This window comes from Geotrypetes seraphini, chromosome 6 (assembly GCF_902459505.1).
Source record: "Geotrypetes seraphini chromosome 6, aGeoSer1.1, whole genome shotgun sequence".
Taxonomy (NCBI): domain Eukaryota; kingdom Metazoa; phylum Chordata; class Amphibia; order Gymnophiona; family Dermophiidae; genus Geotrypetes; species Geotrypetes seraphini.
The window spans coordinates 172047506-172060797 of record NC_047089.1 but is presented as its reverse complement, the minus strand read 5'-3'; the positions used below and the strand labels follow the sequence as shown (position 1 = coordinate 172060797).

At 40.5% G+C, this 13292-nt stretch overlaps 1 protein-coding gene across 4 annotated transcripts in view; it reads right to left on the bottom strand.

Annotated features, from left to right (window-relative positions):
* Positions 1-13292, bottom strand: part of MID1 (midline 1) — a 505597-nt gene that overhangs the window by 169106 nt on the left and 323199 nt on the right. Inside the window, exon 1 of one of the 4 annotated variants that reach the window (XM_033949018.1) lies at positions 11071-11208. The exons of the other annotated variants lie outside the window; for them this stretch is intronic. The gene's annotated coding sequence lies outside the window, so the exon portion shown is untranslated. Of the gene's footprint in view, positions 1-11070; positions 11209-13292 lie in introns of those variants that run through there. 4 annotated transcript variants of the gene reach the window in all.

The window sequence follows — 13292 nt, the reverse complement described above, 5'->3', positions numbered from 1 at the left end:
ATTTCACAAGACCCACAGTCGCCCACATGGGAAAAACATTCAACATAAGGGGATACTTCACATGCTCATCTTCAGATGTAGTTTATATCATTCAATGCAAAATGTGTAGAGAAGGATGATATATTGGAGAAACAAGCCAGATGCTAAAGACTAGGATCAATTTATACAGATATCATTAAAAATTACATAGCCAACCAGGATATCACTTCTGTGGGACAACATTTCAGAAAACCAGAACACTGCATTAATGGTTTTATGGTGAAAATATAAAAAGGAAATTTTAAGACATTCCAGGAATGCAAGACCTTTGAGATCAAAATGATAAAACATTTTGAAACCCACCAAACAAGACTTACCATATCTACTTGCATATAAACTGAAATTTTTGGGCCCAAAAATAGGGGTCTTAGTTTATATGCAGGTCAGTTTCCACTCACCTTCCTCCCAGACCTATTACAGGCCTCCACTGGGCCTGCCGTAAGACCTGGTGGTTCAGCGGTGGGCCGAAACAGGAAGGATCCCTCCTTCCTCAGCCGACTCAACAATTTTCACCTCCCTTCTGCCTCCCTGATTAGTAAACATGGTGCCTTTAAAATCCCTAGTAGTCTAGCAGTGAACCAGAACAGAAGTGATCTTCCCCATGCAGAACTACAATCTAAATGGGCTCTGCGAGTTCTTGCTGTCTCACGGTTGCCACAAGAGCTTGCGGCAGCCATTCAGATAGTGACTGCACAGGGTAGGAGCATAGGAAGATTGCTCCTGTCATGGTTCACCACTAGACCACCAGGGATTTTAAAGGTACCATATTTACTAATCAGAGAGGCGGGAGGGAAGTAAGAATTGTTAGAGTTAACCAGGACAGGAGTCAGAAGGGATCCCTCCTGTCCTGGACCACTGCTGGATCACCAGGTCTTACGGAAGGACCTGTGGAGGCCTGCAAGGCATCAGGAGGGAGGGGTGACAAGGTGCAGAGCCTGGTAGGGCAGGAAGGAGGACAGGGTGCATAGCTTGGCAAGTCATGGAGGGAGGGGGGACAGGGTGCAGAGCCTGGCAGGGAAGGAGGAGAGCTGGGTGCAGAGCCTGACAGGGCAGGGCACTTGAATATAAACCCCTCTGTTTATATTCAAATCATCCTTTTTTCTTCCTTTTTGGGGGGGAAGGGTTACCTCAGTTTATATTTGAGTATATACGGTAACAAAGATGCTGACTTTCTCTTGCATTACAAAACATCATTTTTACTGCTCTGACACTTCATGTAAGACTGTCATTTGAATACCTTGATGTTTTACTCTTAGGTATATACTGATAGCTGTCTTCATTTGCTTATCTCTGATCTGAAGAAAAAGGATTACGGTACCTTTGAGCGTTAAACTAACCATGATCTAGTTAGACCAATTATAAAGGTATCACTTGTATTATTTTTGTTTTATTTATTTTTATTTCTACATATTATCTTTAACAAAGGAGGGAATATGATCATGCCTAGCTAGACCATATAATAGCTGTATAGCAGAATTTTATGTAACCTGAAAAGCATGAATCAGTTGTTGCCCCCTACTTTGGGGATGCAAGTTTTGCTAAAGAAATAGGGTTGGTTCATAGTTTACAAGTTTTAAAAGGCATTTAAAGACTTTGGGCATGATTTTCAGCTCCGATAGGCACCATTTTAAATTAAGCCTGACACTGCTGCTTAACTTAAATACAAAGAAGGCAATTCTATAAAACTGGGCCTAACGGCTACACACTTATTACTTGAGTAAATGTTTAGAATAATAGCACTTACACAATTATGAACAGAGATGTAAATGCCAAAATTCCACCTGTGTTATTTTTGTAAAAACATGCTTCACTTACATATTTGACGAGTAGGTGTACATATGGAGCCTGGGCAGAACTCTCATTTATCCAGGTCTAAATGCCTGTGCCTAAGTTCTTTGCGGATCAGGTGTTTTCTATAATAGTGTGTTTAACTTGTAGGAATTGAAAGTGTATTTTGCTTTAATGTTTGTGTCTGTTGGAGCACTCAATAATAATAATAATTATTATTTATTTCTTATATACTGCCAAAGCCGTAGTAGTTCGAGGCGGTTTACAATAAAGAAGGGCTGGACAAACAGCGAAAATAGGTACAATCAGCGGAAGAAGATACAATTAAGAGGGCTGGACAAGCAGTGCATTTTTTGAACAGGATACAGGTACAATATAATATAAGAAGGACAGGACAATCATTGAATGAAAGATGCTACTATTAAAGGGAAGCAGGATACAGGTACAAAATAATAATGGGGGTCATATGTAAGGGTGGGCAGGGAACAGGGGGGAGGTAGAGAGGTCATGGGAACATGGATGGGTAGAGGAATTAGGTTATAAATCGGTTAAATAGGTTAGTTTTTAATAATTTCCTGAAGTTAAGGTAGGATGAGGAGTGTGAGATAATATTGCCCAGCCAATCGTTTAGTTGACCTGCCTGGAAGGCAAGTGTTCTAGTCAGGAATCTTTTGTAACGGCAGCCCTTGAAAGTTGGGTGGCTGAACAGATGGATTTTGCGTGTGGGTCTGGCAGGGCAGTCTAAGTTAAAATGGGGGATCAAGTATAAGGGGGCCGAGCTGAAGATGGACTTAAAACAGAAGCAGGCAAACTTGAACTGTGCTCATGCTTCCAGGGGTAGCCAGTGGAGTTTTTGGTAGTAGGGGGATAAATAAATGATAAATCTTTTAAGTGTGTTACTCAGATGTCTCATTTATGAAATTGGCAAGACAAACTAAAGTGAAATTTTAAAACATATCCGTAGTGTTGTAGAACTAATAATAATAGTAATACCCAATCTAAACAAGCACATCAAGGTGGTTTACAAAATTAATACTACTATTATTTATCATTTCTATAGCGCTGAAAGGTGTACGCAGCGCTGTACATTTAACATACAGGATGTGAAATGAAAGGGCAAAGGTATCAACAGAAGAAGAGAGATTGGAGTTATAGGACTACTATTATTACTTATATTGCACTGAAAGGCGTACGCAGCACTGTACATTTTGACATTTATAGACGGTCCCTGCTCGGAAGAGCTTACAATCTAACTTAGACAGACAGACATGACATACAGGGTTGGGGATGCAAAATCCAAGGTGAGAGGAGTCGAAAGCACTCTCGAAGAGGTGGGCTTTTAACTGGGCCTTGAACACTGCAAGAGACAGAGCCTGCCGTAGGGATTCGGGCAGCTTGTTCCAAGCATATGGTACAGCAAGTTTAGAAGGGATGGAGTCTGGAGTTGGCAGTTGAAGAGAAGGGCACAGATAGGAGGGACTTACCAGCTGAGCAGAGCTCACGGGGAGGGGGGCACAGGGGGGAGATAAGCAAAGAGAGATAGTGAGGGGCAGCTTAGTGGGTGCATTTGTAGGACAGTAAAATGAGTTTGAATTGTATTCAGAAACGGATGGGAAGCCAATAAAGTGACTTTAGGAGAGGGGTAACCTGAGTATAGGAGAGGACAGCGTCATTGACAGGCTTCTGTGACACAGTAGTAGAAAGGAGGGATGAGACAGTGGTACAGAATGTGTCAGGGTTAATAGCCTGAAAATTCCTAAATGTATGGGCAGTGATTGTTGTCGTATGGGGAGGAGGGTGATAAGTTGTGAAGGTTAACCACTGATGGTCAGAGATGGTAAGTTTCAAGGTGCAGTATGTATAAACTTTAAATCTTTTGGTAGCCCTCAGAGCTTTCTTGTATTCAAATTGTGGCCCTTTATATGGCAAAGGTTGGAGACCATTGCTTTATAGAATAGGCTCCTCTCAGGCAGCCTGTAACAGAATAGCCTTCATACCCCATAAATCTATAAACTCATGTGCACAATTTTACACAGATTGGGTAACATTCTATTTATACTAAAATCCACACTTAGTGCTATTCTATAAACCACATCCAAAGTTAGGCTCAGTTTATGGAATATGTTTCGCACCCTTCCTGCAACTAAAATTTAGGTATGGCCATTTACGCTAATGAAAACCTGGTATAAATTCAGGCACCTAAATTGTGCACAGATGAGGCATATTCTATAACAATGTGACTTTTAGAAACACCCACGACCCGCCCAAACCCTTCCACTGGCCACACTAGATACACAGTAGAATTTATATGCATGTTAGTGTGTGTGTGTGTGCGTGTGCACTGACAGGAAAGTTGACATTTAGCAATGAGCCTATAGATTACTGTCAGGATTTTATGTGGTAGCAATTTGTATGTTCATTAATTAGAGCACTTGATGATTGTAAGCACTGATCCTACAGTAGAATTTACAGAAATATAGATTTATGTATTTACCTAAAGACCTGTTTTTGTAAAAATTATACAAGCTGGCTAATGATCCATTGTGTCCTCTCTCTGGCCTCACATTTATGGTAAGCATAGTAGGCTCCGAATTTAACTTTACAGCTGAAGAGTAACATGCATTTTAACCTACTTTAAAATAAAATTGAGGTGAACTGTGAAGCTTGGACGCTTTGTACAGTTCAATGTACAACTTAAGAAAACAGAATGGAAAAATCAGCCATTCCATTTGAGGGAAAGCTAAATGAACATCATAGTGTGCCAATTACAGGCTACAGACCGAGTTATGCTAAATGACTTTATGAGGTACATAAATGGTTTGAGAAACTATGCTTAACACACTGAAAGATAAAAAGCCACCCATGATGGAGACCGCTGAAAAGCCCACAATCAGCCTGTTCCTCCCAAGCTTGCTACCAAAAAGACAAAGTGATCCATGCCAGCCTGCAGGACCCTTTTTTTTTTTTATTCTTCCATCAGAAATGGGTCGAAACAATGAAAATGCCTATCCTGTCTATTTGTATTGGGGGTCAGCGAGTCTTGGCTTTTGTCAAGGACACCTAGACTTAAAAGCCAAATCTACAGTCCAATTGACTCTCTCTTTGTTCTGTGATAGAGGGAGCTCCTGATACATAATCATCTTTTGTTCCCCCCGTGCTCTCACCCCAATCAGTGGCGTAGAAAGGGGGGGGGGGGCGAGGGGGTGGTCCGCCCTGGGCGCCATGTTGGTAGGGGCGTCAGGTACCCCTCCTCTTCTCCACCCCCCTCCATGAGCACGGAGAATAGGTGCCTAAGTATATGAGCCACTTTCTGCCCTGATGCAGCTTTTGTGCAATTCTATAAAAGGTATGTCACCTTGTAGAATGGAGTTAAGCGCCATTCAACCTGGTCCCAATTTTTGGGGCGCTATATATAATATCAGGTTCTTATGAAATGGCTCCCTGAGTGGTCAGTTTGATATATGGCACCAAAATGCGGACACGAAGCACTATTCTATAACTTAATTTGAGTGTCGTTAGAGGCAGTGCATACAAATTTCTCTTATGCATATTCATTGTGGATATCCTGAAAACCCGATGAGACCAGTAGTGCCCTGAGAACTGGGTTGGGAACGGCTGGAATAGAGAATAAGTTGGCATTTGCACAGCAACATCTAGACACAAGCTCTTATGCCTGGTCTATGGCAGGCATAAATTTGCACACTCAAATGCTGCACTTATGTGCGTAACTTACTGTATTCCATAAATTTCACTTGCAAGTGTGAGTGCTGTCCACATGCATGTCCCTTGCAGTTACATGCTATATCATATAAGTGCTAACTTATAGAATTGTGTCTAAGTGCAGTTATGCGTGCAACAGCCAATTCAATCACTTGCTGAGTCTAACTGCATTTATTATGCCTAACTGTGTGCCAGCTTATAGAATGAGGGGGCTGGTTTCTAAAAAGAAGAATTTCTGTGAGGAGTCAGAAGGAAGACTGACAGGCAAACAAACAATCAGCAGAGTTGATGCTGTAAAGAAATTTAGTAGAGACTCATCTGTAGATGTTTAAGGAGAGAGTGCATCCAGCTTTATAGGTACCCAAAGAGGGAAACTAAGGAATGGTTCTTCTACAAAGAGGGCCTTGGCTGTGGAGTGGCTGACGTGTGCAGATTTTCAAATGACCACTGTATGCATATGTTTTGACTGTATGTCTTTTGATTTTCTCTATGGATGGCACCCAACTTAAAATCATTTGCAGCAAGTAACCCAGTAAACTATTTTCATTTGGAAGAACCTCAAACAGCTGTGTGGCATGTTTTGGGTTTTCTGGGACTTTGCAGGAGGATTTTTCCACAAGCCTAAGAGCTTTGAAAGATTTACTTCTTCCGTGTCAGGCAAGAAGTCTGAGATCATAAGTTACTTGATGGCACTGAATCCTTCCAAGTACTAACCAGAGAGTAGAGCAGGGGTATATGGGGCAAGGAGCAATTCTATTTATGAGTGTCAATGGCAAATGTCAATTCTATTTATGAGCAGGTCAATGGCAAATGTACACAGGCATCAGTGGCGTAAGGAGGGGGTGGACCACCCCGGGTGCCATTTTTGCAGGTGCACCAGTGCCTCTGATCACCTCTGTCCTCTCCCTCCCCCCCCCCAATACCTCTTTACGTGTTCACCAGCGCGATCAGCATCTTCCACTTGCTGCTCATGCTGGCCCCAACTCCCTTCCAACATCACTTCCTGGTCGGGGGACCAGGACGTGACATTTGAAGAGAGTTGAGACCAGCACGAGCAGCAGGTGGAAGATGCTGCTCTCACTAGTGAACATTTCAAGATGTATGGGGGGGTAGGGCAGGGGTGGAGAGCACTCAAGCGGTGGGGAAGATTGGGGGCATACTCAGGTGGTAGGTGCAGCACAATCCCAGGTGCCAACCTCCTTTGCTACACCACTGATGGGCATGCCTAAGTGTAGCATGCAGTGTGCATAACTTACAGCCCCATGTCTTTCTCAATAACAGACTATGGACTTTTCCTCCAGGAACTTGTCCAAACCTTTCTTAAAACCAGCTCTCAATAGTCACCAAGAAGATAGACTCAACATGGGGGCCGTGTTTTGGCATTTTAAACTTGCCTCAAAAGTCATAAATCTTATGGCGATTGTGCAGTCATATAGTGTAAATTGAGAGTGTACAATATGGGAGGTGCAGCCCGGCACAGCTTTGGTGACTGCAGTGTCAATCACAGATGTTACGGTCTGACAGTGAAGACCAGACTTGAGGATCAAACTAGGAATCTGTCTGATAACAAGTGCCACTGAGCCATCAAACCAGCCCTTGACTTTTTAAACATTACCTTCCTGAACTCACTTCTGAGGTTAAAGTTAAAAGACACCAATGGTGTAATATGCTGAGTAGATAGCCAATAATGTACTAAGAATGTCTAGGAATGTGACATATTGAGAAACAAAACACCTAATGCATTGGAATTTTGCAATATAAAATATAGTTCAAAAAATCTTATTAATTTTTTACAATTTACCTGTACACAAATTCTTATTTATCCATTGAAACAATATACATTGTAACAAGGAGAAAAAGGGCAGCATTAGCATATCTATGATTGTAGATCAGGGTAAAATATAATACTGTATAGATATTCACAAGAATATCAGTCTTAATTTTTCATACTTGTACTACATAGCTGCATGGTTTGAACAGTAACCTTGCAATCCTTAGAATGGGAGAACAAACACAAAATCTGTAAAACATCAAACAGTAAGTTCAATCAAACCTCTATGCTGGTAACAAAAAGAGACCTCCCACTTAAATAATCAAAACAGTACTAGATATTTCTAGGCTGGGATAGCCTGCTACCCTTTACGTCAGAAATCCAGAGACGGAAGTCCTCATGCATCCTCCTATAGGAACACCTAGGCATGCAACCCTCACATTTTCCCAAAGACATAACAACTTGACCTACTGACATGTTCTTCCAACCAGATGCTGCCAGTTCCAGGAATTTCTGCACAGGGGATAGTGTAATGTATCCCACATGGAATGCCCCAAACTAAAACATTGTAAGATGCAAAAACTCAGCTATCATCTCTAATCATCTAACCTTTTTCAACCTGATTAATGCTACATCCACTGTAACAGTATCAGCTTAGACACATGGATTTATTTAGGAATGGTTTTCCCCTTCCACAGAAAATAGAAGAAAAACTTATTGCACAGAGCCTATATTTATTTTATTTTTTATTTATTTATTGAATTTTCTATACCGTTCTCCCAGGAGAGCTCTTCCCTCTCTCCTCAATAACAGTCCTCCCGACCTCTTACCCTTTTCCTCTCTCCCTTCTTAAATCCGCATAGAACTCTTGGTTCTGTGATATATACAAATTGTTATTATTATCATATCGTAATTTTCGCTGTACTTTTTGAATTGCACAGCCTTCTCCTAACAGGCCCACTTGGAAATTTCTTCCAATCTGTATACCTTATACTCTCGCTCAGCAAATTGTATATCTATAATTTTGCTTCCTAAATGTTTGTGCACTCTATATTTCCTCTGACTATCTGCACATTGTAACTCGCTGAATGTCCAGCTCTCTTGATTGTAAACCACCTAGAAGTCACAAGATTGTGGCAGTATAGAAGAATAAAGTTATTATTATTATTATTATTATTATTAATACATGAGTTTATTCAGGTACTCAAGTATTTTTCCCTGTCTGTCCCGGCGGGCTCACAATCCATCTAATGTACCTGGGGTAATGGGGATTAAGTGACTTGCCCAGGGTCACAGGGAGCAGCGTGGGTTTGAACCCACAACCCCAGGGTGCTGAGGCTGTAGCTTTAACCACTGCGCCACACTCTCCCCTGATACAGAGGAAACTATTAGATTTCAGAAGCCCGGTCTATAACTGGAATATGTCTAGGTGAATCTCTTCATAAAGGCGGTTAATAGATCTCAATAAATAAATTAATTAATTAATTAAGGCATTATATCTTTACAGAAAAGTTCATACTTTGAAATTTTTCATCTACTGACTTATCGTCCCAATCAAAGTGAGGTAATCCAGAAACATTTCATGTTGTTTAATATACTAAGTACAGCCTCGGACCACCTGAGCAAGTAAATCACGGCGTCTGCAACTATTAGATTCTGCATCACTTTGAACATACTGTCTTCTAATTTAAGAGCTTATCTTTTATCTTTCTGAGACCATTACAAATGGGCGGTTTTATCAGCTATTTTTTTCATCGTATGTCTCATTCTTTTTCTTAACAGAAGCAAACTACAAACAAATGAACATTTACCCACTGTTTTCCTAAGGTGTGCTAAGCGTTTTAGCGTTCGCTAAATCTACGTGGGCGCTAAACCCTAACACATCCATAGATTAATATGCACGCGTTAGCGTTTAGCGCGTGCTAAAAACCATAGCGCACCTTAGTAAAAGGAACCCTTAATATCTTTTAGAAAGGCTGAATGCTGCAATTAGTAATAGAAATGCCTATGAGAGCTACACAGCTACAGAACAGAGCTAAGGAGCAACCACTTGGCACTTTTCACTTAAAGAATAAGCTCACATAACAGAGTAAGACACACGAGCCAGTCTTCAGGGATTTATTTCACACCAGAGCACTAATTGGTAAGAGACTAGATGCCAATGGCACACACAAAAAAATATTGCTGAATCTTTCCAGACATCAGAAGCAGTAGTACTCCTTTTTTCAAAAGCTCATGCTTCAATAAATTGGTTATATCAAGTAAACAGTAACTTAACATCTCTTCATAGAACCTCAGCAGCACAACTCTGGGCTCAATTATTTCATTGCCCTAAGCTTTACGTGCCATTTTTTCATCAGCTCTTTTTAGGACTCCTTTTACGAAGCCGCGTTAGCGGTTTTATCGAACGCAACTTTTTAGCGCGCGCTAACACCCGCGCTAGCTGAAAAACTACCCCCTGCTCCAGAGGAGGCAGTAGCGGCTAGCACGGCTGGCAAATTAGCGCACGCTATTACGCACAGTAAACCGCTAATGCGGCTTCGTAAAAGGAGCCCTTAATGTTTCTCTTAACATTTTAATATTTTTAACTTACAATGAAATTAATATTTTTTTTTAATTTCACTTAGCTTATAATTGATTCTCATGCGCCTTTACTCAAAATGTGTCTCCTGTTCAACATGTTTTGCCAAATGCTTTTTCAAGAGCATTCATTATGATAAATAGGGAGAGGGGATAAATTGGTGGAGAAAAGAATCAGCTGGTAAATTTAAATGTATAAATACACGCCAGCGGATGCTGCCGCCATCTTGTCCCGTAAAGAGTGGAGACTGGATGTTGAAGGCGCATTTTTATAAAGGTAAACAAGCTATTTTTATATTAATTTAAAGAATGTTCAGACAACTTTAAAAACTGATAAGAGTTTCTGTTTATCATGGGGGATGTTCTTGAAAAAGCATTTGGTGAAACATGTTGAACAGGAGACACATTTTGAGTAAAGGCACATGAAAGTCAAATATAATCTAAGTGAAATTTTTTAAAAATTGTAATTTCATTGTAAGCTAAAAATCTTAAAATGACGAGAGAAGCATTAAAAAGAGCAAATGAAGAAATGGCACTAAAGCTTAGGGCAAAGAAATAATTGAGCTCACAGTTGTGCCACTGAGGTTTTGTGAAGAGCTGTGTTTATTTGAGGAAAAACTTTTGGTATATTATTGATTATACTCCTGCAAGTCAAATAACTGCCTGGGAAGAAGATTCAATAAATTGGTACCAGCCTCTCTGTTAGTTTTGCTGCTCCAGATAAAAACAGCTGTCCCTCTGGAAGTGCTCCTTATTTGCTTCAATTCCTTGTGGATACAGCAAGCAAACTTTTGAAAGTGTATCTCATAAAATAAACATAAATATTCACTGAAAATGGACACAAGGAAATACAGTATCGATAGAATAATATTCTGGCTATAACCGTCCAAATTTCTATCTCCATATAGTTAGACATACAACATGATTTACAAAAACTCATCCTGGGCTCATCATAGCCACAGAATGGACACCGTGAATGATCACGAGATAAATTTGTATATAGTGGTTTCCAATATAGACATATCTACCCCATATCTACGCTATGCACATCAATAATTAATAGGAGTAGTAATACTAGCCCAACTTGTTGTGGGGCCACCAGGACCCTGGGAAGCAATGGTATAAATATACACATTCATACATAAAGTGACTAAATCAGCATGAATACTCACCGATGGATTTCGCCCTAGGTTCCTTTGTTGAAACATTGCTACAGAAAAATGACACTGACCCAATAAAACACTGACAGGCTGGCAGGCCAGATGGTAGCCGCTTTGGAACTCTTAGTAATCCTGAAGCAGCATTGTGGCTGTTACTGTGAGGCAGTTAACACTGAAAGCACAACAGGAAAATCTGCTCTACAATTCCAGGAAAGCCAGCTCCACCCAATCACCTCCGTCAGAGTTTATGCCTCCAGATTTCACCCAGCAATCTAGCTGCTTTGTCGTGGACCCGAAAGCTAAACTATCCACTTTCTCCCTCAGCATTCAGCTTAAATTGAGTGAAAATAAAAAGCTGCAACAGATCAGGTTTTCTGACAGAGCATCCCCAGCCCAGATGACAATGATGGCTTGTGTTAGGGGCTCTGGGCTCTGCTACTATTGCAAAACTGGAATAAGCTCAGCTAGCTGTGTAATTAATCTGGGGTGAATAAAGATCTACGGTTCCCAGGCTCATAACAGGAAACTGACCTGAACTTCCAAAGTCTGCCACACAATGTATACCCTGGGGATAGGGCAGGATGGAGTGATCCTATGAAAAATATGATAGCAAAGAAAAAAATACACAAGAGTTTCATGTTATATCCATTATGAGAATTGGTCCCCCCAAGTTTCATCTGGCAATACATGTTTCAATCAAGTAAAAGATCACCAAAAATGTAGGATCTCTCTAAAACCTTCTTGTTCTGTTGAGAATTCTTTTCTATGAAATAACTGAGCAAGTTTCATCTCTGTACTGCCAGTCATATCTAATATTCATTTAAATTTCCATAAATTTATTGAATAAAGTTAGGGAAAAAAAACCCCATTTTAAAAGAGCTTTGAATATTTTTACCTGCAAGTCTTTACACCCTTTCATCTGAAAATCTCTATATTGAGAACAAGTATTTAGTATAAAACCAACAGAGTACAAAACAGAGGGGCTGATTCTATAAAGAGCGCCTAACTTATCTCCCCTTTTTTTTAATAAAACTGCGCAAGAGGTTTTTAGCGTGGGCCAGCATGCTGAATGCTCTGTGCTGCTCTGACAGGGCTCCTTTTACTAAGGTGCGCTATGCATTGTAGTGTGCGCTAAATACACGTGCACGCTAAATGCTAACATTATAACTGTATGGACGCGTTAGCATTTAGCGCAGGGGGATAGAGTTCCTATAAGCATCCAGCATGCATCTTGTGCAGTTTTGTAAAAAGAGAGGACAAAATACCCTTAACAGCCTCAATAATTGTTTTTTTTTTTTAATTTAAAAGGGTGATTGGCGCTTATCATAATGCACTTAGTGGCGCCTAATGCCTAAGTGGGCTTTTCTATAGGTGCCACTAAGCTCGATTCTCTAAAACTTAGGCTCCTGAAATGTAGGCCTTTAAAACCCTCACCTACATTTCAGGCACCTATGTTTTTACCTAGGTGCCGCTAGCCATGATTCTGTAAATGGCGCCTAAGTGTGATTACATACATGGCTGATGCCATTTTTCTAGGTGCTGGCCGATTTAGATGCCATTTATAGAATCAGCCCCACAGAGTATACTTCTCTTTCAGGAAAGCAATAGAATGATGTACAACTAAAGCTCAATAATGAACCACCACAGTCAACATTTTTTTAAAATGCTAACTGTGGTGATCAAAAAATGTATACAGTAAAACCTTGGATTGCAAGTAACTTGGTTTGCAAGTGTTTTGCAAGACAAGCAAAACAGTTTCTTAAATTTTAACTTGATATACAAGCAATGTCTTGCAATACAAGTACATACAGTATACACACATCGCAACTGAGCCGATGGTTCTTCTCTCTCTGACACTGCAATAATGTAGTGACTGTTCTAAACAAGCAAAGTCTTGCAATACGAGTACATACAGTATACACGCGTCGCATCATCACAACTGAGCCGATGGTTCATCTTTCTCTGACGTTGCAAGAGTATGGTGACTGTTCTAAATGAGCAAAGTCTTGCAATACTTTAGACCTATCGCCAATATCCCTCTGGCAACCAAAATAGCAGAAGGGGCGGTAAATTCCGAGCTCACCACATATTTAGAGAAACACAACATCTTACATGACAACCAATCTGGTTTCCGGTCAGGTCACAGTACCGAAACAATTATAGCTTCTCTGTTTGATTACCTTCACCTACTTTTCAGCGCTGATATTGCAACTTGATCCGAGTAGTGCATTTGA